Raw genomic sequence first — 6,459 nt, forward strand, 5'->3', positions numbered from 1 at the left:
ATATCATTACAGGCTGACCAGGCCATACCCTTTCTAGTTTAAAATACTGAAGAATTTTGTGAAATAACTTTGTCATTATTAAGCTGGTGTCTGGAACATAAATTAACATAAAATTATGAAGGAAGATTTATGATTCATATCACTTGAAAACTAAGTTTATGTTGCAGAGCCAGGGACAGTCTCAGACAGGTTAGTATCAAAAAGGGCTAATGCTTGATTGTGCAAATACATGACAGAAACTTGTGCCTTTGCCACAAAGAAGAGCAAGAATGGCTTCACCAAATAATTCTAATAGGGACCAATTCATTGTAGAAGATAAAATGGTCCATCAGCTCTATCCTAAATCAATTGGAAACCTGAACTTGATCTTGCAAAAATTTTGACCAACAGAAATTATGCAGCATAAGGCACAGGTATAGCTGCATGGTTATAAACTTGCTTCCCAGCCAAGTGTCTTCTACTATAGCCCTAGGCCAACCAAAGCATATAGGTGCAGGCATGACCGTGTGGCTAAGAAGCTTGGTACCCAATCATATGGTCTTGGGTTCAGTTTTCCTGCAAGGCACCTTGGGAAAAGGGTCTTCTACTATAGCAACTAGGTCAGCAGAAAATTTGTAAGTGGATTTGACTCTTGAATACTGTTGATCGACTCTTTCTGCTGTTACTATTGCACTGCAACTACCAAAACGACACCTTACGATTTCCTGTAATTAATGCCTATTCACCCCTTCACTCACTCTCTTTCTCTCTCTCTTTCACATGCATGTCCATTTCATATACACATACATACATCTTTTACTTTCTCCTCTCTTTCACTTTAAAACAAAAGTAAATAAATTTTAAAAATTTACAGAAATTAACGAACTGTGGATGACAAGTGAAAGATTGCCATTCACTTGAAAATAATTTTAAAAAACATTAAAATGTTGTCTGTTTAAAGACAGCTAAAATATAAATACTTACTGTACAAACAACTTACATTTTTGAAATCACATTCTGTTGAGAATATTTCTAAATGATTAAAATATTGTGTATGTCAAAATGTTGATATTTGTTTTTCTTAGTGTGAAGACTGTATGTGTACATCTCACAGACAGCAGACGTGTGTTTGTATTGATTAACACAGCATGACATTCATTATATGTGTGTGTGTTCTGTATACATGTATGTTGATGTCACAGATGCCATGTTTTTTGGCATCAAGAAATAACAAACAAAAAGTGTTTAATCGTTTTCATTAATAAATAGAGGTCCAAATATCACAAAAATTTGTACTGCACTGTCGAAGGTAAGTATGAAAATAAATATGCAAAAAATGTTAAGATAAAATATACTATTTCTGAGATATTTCGGGTACACACAAACATCTCTAGAGTTTTAGTATTATTAAGATATGTATATATATATATATATATATATATATATATATGTATATGAAATTAACAAAATTATCGTTCCTTTTTGTATTGACTTTAATTCATTTTTTACTTATTTTCAGGTAAAAGAGATTTTGAGCGTTTGAAACAAATAAAATGACTAACTGAATAGAAGAGGTATTGTTATAAATTTGAAGGAATTTTATAAACTGAAATGATGTCAGCCCATGTTTTATCACCATCAACTTCACAGGACTCATCGCCTGGTTCAGATAGTCCAGTTTTTATGGAATGGAAGGTCAGTATTTTTTGGCCATTACTGTAGTTTTATACATATTCTTTTACACATTCTTGTCTGTTCTTTACAGATAGTAAATGTATATATTGGTATTTTTAATTCACATTTTTTAATAAATGCACGAAAGCATTAAAATATCAGAAGTATTAGCACATTGGATGGAATGTGTTGAAATATTTCTTCCAGTTCTTTGTATCCTGAGTTCAAAACCCCACTGAGGTCAGTTTTGCCTTTCATCCTTCTAGAATCAATAAAAAAGAACCAACTGATCTTGGATGGTGGACCGGCAGAATCACTAGAATGCCAGGAATAATAATTTGTAGTATTTATTCTGGCTCTTAATGTTCTGAGTTCAAATCCTATCACAGTCTTAAGCAGATAGAAAGGATTGAAACTTTATTATGTACAAACTTATAGTTAACTTTGGATAGCATTAGAACAATCCATGGTACCCAACCTATTACTCTTTACTCTTTTACTTGTTTCAGTCATTTGACTGCGGCCAAGCTGGAGCACCACCTTTAGTTGAGCAAATCGACCCCAGGACTTATTCTTTGTAAGCCCAGAACTTATTCTATCGGTCTCTTTTGCCGAACCGCTTAGTTACGGAGACATAAACACACCACCATCGGTTGTCAAGTGATGTTGGGGGGACAAACACAGACACACAAAGATATACACACACATATATATATATACGACGGGCTTCTTTCAGTTTCCGTCTATCAAATCCACTCACAAGGCTTTGGTCGATCCGAGGCTATAGTAGACATACTTGCCCTAGGTGCCACGCAGTGGGACTGAACCCGGAACCATGTGATTCGTAAGCAAGCTACTTGCCACACAGCCACTCCAATGCCTATATATATTAACATGAAATTTTGCTGGAAGGTTTTAATCTAGATCACTTTAATCCTTTAGTGTTCAGATTACTCTATCAAATGTAATGCTTATATATTCATATTTTTTAAAATTAATCTTGTATTATCTTGTGGTTTTGAGATTTCGACAGCATGATTGTTTATCTTTAGAAAGACATTGTAAGGTAGGTGAAAGAGGCAAGATCTTGTCAGCTTCACATAAAATGTAATCTGTTAGCTGTATGGGTAGGATTTCCTTTATTTGATCTGAAAATTGATAGTAACATTTGGTCTGTCTGAAGCCGAATACTTCTACCATGGAGAAATCTGTGAAATTTCTTCATGACAAAAATAATCGCTAGAGCTTCTTTCTCTATCTGACTGTACTTTTTTTGTGCTGCAATCAGAGCACATGAGGCATGAATCATCAGCTTCATATTACTGTCTTTATATTTGTGTAGCAAAACTGCTCCTACTCTGTATTCAGAAACATCAGAAGCTACAAACAATCTCTGCTGCAGGATTGAAATGAGCCAGCAACAAATCCAAAATTAATATTTTTTTAATATCTTGAAACGCCTTTTCACAGTTATTTGACCAATTCCATTAGGCGTCTTTCTTTAGCAAATTATTAAATGGAGTTCTCAATTCATACATGTTTGGTATGTAATTTTGATAATGGTTTGCTAGGCCAAGAAAAGCTTGTAATTTAATATTCACTTTGTTTACTTTTGCATGTACAAATTTCCCCTTTTTGGTGTCACTTCTACTTCTTGTTGAGAAAACTTTAGAATTTTTTATGTTTGTCCTTCCTAACTTTGCTCTGCAATATGAGCTCTTGTGCTCTTTTTGGCAATTGTAACATTTTTTTGCATTTTGAAAGGACAATCCTTCCTGAAATGTAGGGCTCCACATCTGTAGCATGGGTTTGGTTTTAACTTTTTTTTTTGTTCATACCCTCCCGGTCGACACACTTGTACTTGTGAGAACTCCTCTTCAGTTTTCTTTATGTCCTGACGTAAGTTTACCATTCTTTGGCACTCCTCTGCAACTGTCTGCAGGGTTAAGCTTTGGTCCACTGGTTCGAGTTTTGTGAGAATTCTTGCATGTATCTCTGCATCTTTGTTTACCATAAGCCCTTGTACAAAAATGAGGCACTTAAACATATCGGGTTAGTTCCTTCAGTTTAAACCGTTTACACATTTGGTTTACAGTTCTGGCATATGTGACAAAGTCTTCATCTTTTTTTAACTGGATTCCAACACTCCCATCAAGTATTAAATAGGGAACTCTTATCACTGAATATTTTTGATAGTAGTTAGACTGTTTCCTGGAAACAAATTCACTAGTTTTTTTGGGTCGTATGAAATTACAATTTTTTTAATGTTCATCCGGTGCTAATTTACATAATAATAGTCTTGTTTTTATGTTGTCCATCCATGACTTGCAATCTTCCTTGAAGATTTCTTTGTGCCTTCTAAAGTACGCTGCAAATGTTATACCCTCCTCTGGGTCATAACTGAATTCTGTTATAGAGTTCGATACACATTATAAGTTCGATACAATGAACTTATAATGTTTCTGGACATCCATATTAATTCCAGCAACTGCTGTTCGACTCTTGGGTACTGTCGTTTTGACTCTTGGGTACAGTTGTTTTGACTCTTGAGTGCTGTTGTTCGACTCTTGAGTGCTGTTGTTTGACTCTTGAATACTGTTGTTTTGACTCTTGAATACTGTTGTTTTGACTCTTGAATACTGTTGTTTTGACTCTTGAATACTGTTGTTCGACTCTTGAATACTGCTGTTCGACTCTTGAATACTGCTGTTCGACTCTTGAATACTGCTGTTCGACTCTTGAATACTGCTGATCGGCTCGGTTCTGCTGTTGCTATTGCACTGCAACTGATTGTGTTGTAGTTGTTGCTGTTGCAGTTGTTGGTGCAACTCCTGTGGTTGTTCTTGCTGTTGTTTTTGCTAATCAGTCTTCCATAATTAACAGCTCTGCATCACAGAAATTTGTTAACTGACCTGCGTGAGCTTCGAACCCTCGTTGCCAATATCATAACATAGTTACTCGTCGCCAATTATTGTAGTATCACCACTATTTATGATGATACTTGTTTACACTATAACCGTGTAGTAACAATAAAATGTATAATGTAGCAGATAACAACAATGTAACAATTCAACAAACTCTCCACAAACTATATACAAACCAACAAATGATATTCCGACAAATTACCAAACTACCTTATACCTTCCTGTAATTAATGCCTATTCTCTCTGTCTGTCTCTCTCAGACTGCTCCTGTTTATAGTTGTTTGGTCAAGTCTATTCTTGCAGGGGGTGTTGTGACTCTCACCACAACACACACACACCTGCATAAATGTGCTTGGGGCAAGGTGTATATGTCATCATCATCGTTTAAAGTCCGTTTTCCATGCTAGCATGGGTTGGACAGTTCAACTGGGGTCTGGGAAGCCAAGAGGCTGCACCAGGCTCCAGTCTAATCTGGCAGTGTTTCTACAGCTGGATGCCTTTCATAATGCCAACCACTCCAAGAGTGTAGTGGGTGCTTTTTACGTGCCACTGGCACAGGGGCAAGATGAGGCTGGCAAACGGCCACGATCGGTTGGTACTTTTACATGTCACCGACACGGACACCAGTCAGGTGGCGCTGGCAACTGCCACGTTCGGACGGTGCTTTTAACGTGTCAAGTCATATTGTGTATTTGTATAAATTTATGCTTATATTCTTACATCCCAGGTAATCCACATACTTGTTCATATCTGTTTAAAAGCTTCATGAGATTCCCTCATTAATGATTTTGTTTAAAACTTAGGTAAAGCAAACCTTATATCAATCAATATACTGTATATTGATCGACAGTGGGCTGGCTGACTCAGTAGATTATTGAAGACTAGCACTATGACCTGGCAACGCCAGGTCATAGTGCTAGTGCATGCATATACAGCTGCATGCGTGCGTGCGCACATACACACGAGTGCTGTCCAAATCTCAGACCAATCACATACAGCTAGCTGGCATTCAATTGGTGTATCAAGTTTTGGGCAATTTGATTGGGTTTTGGATAGAAAATTCACAAAAAAGTCACTTCTATTGATTTTTTAATGGCTTTACGGGGTGACTGGGGAAACGTAAAGATGTGCACGACCACCCTTGGACAGTTTTGAATGACCATAGAAAGTGCGAGCCCTCTAACTGAAAAATTGTGGATTTGTATAAAAGACACACACACGCAGACATTTTGCCGTTTATATATATAGAGATGATTGTGCTGGATTTTCTAAGAATATTTTAAGAGATATAAGAAATGGAAATAATGAATAAAAGGTTACAATGATGTTATTTATTTCTATCATGTTATATGTTTTTATAAGATAATTTTATAATAAGAGATATGTAGTTTAACATCTAATGTACTAGATAATATGTGTGTATACTTATAGTAATGCAACAGTTTTTATTACTATAAAAAATTTGTAATCTTTTGCAAAGTATTTTAATATTTACATCGTTTTATAATTCTGTGATAAGTAAGTAATCATTAATGTAAATGTTTGTGAAAATAATTTGAAAAAAAAAATTGGTTCATCCTGCATTGTCAGTGATGAAATTAATGCTGATGACAATGTAATCAAGTTTGAAAATAATGAAATTGAGATTCACAATGACAAATTTGAGATTGCTGTTGATGAGGTTGAGAATGTTGAATCTGGGAGGGAAACCTTGTGTGTGTGTGTGTATATATATATATATATATATATATATATATATATATATATAAAATAAAATACAAAATGGGACAAGAACGCAAAACATCCGGACAACTAGGTGATACAAAAAGGGACAGCAAAACATCAAATAGACGATACAAAAAAACATGGATGGGTCATTCAA

Source organism: Octopus sinensis, linkage group LG18 (genome assembly GCF_006345805.1).
Source record: "Octopus sinensis linkage group LG18, ASM634580v1, whole genome shotgun sequence".
Lineage (NCBI taxonomy): Eukaryota > Metazoa > Mollusca > Cephalopoda > Octopoda > Octopodidae > Octopus > Octopus sinensis.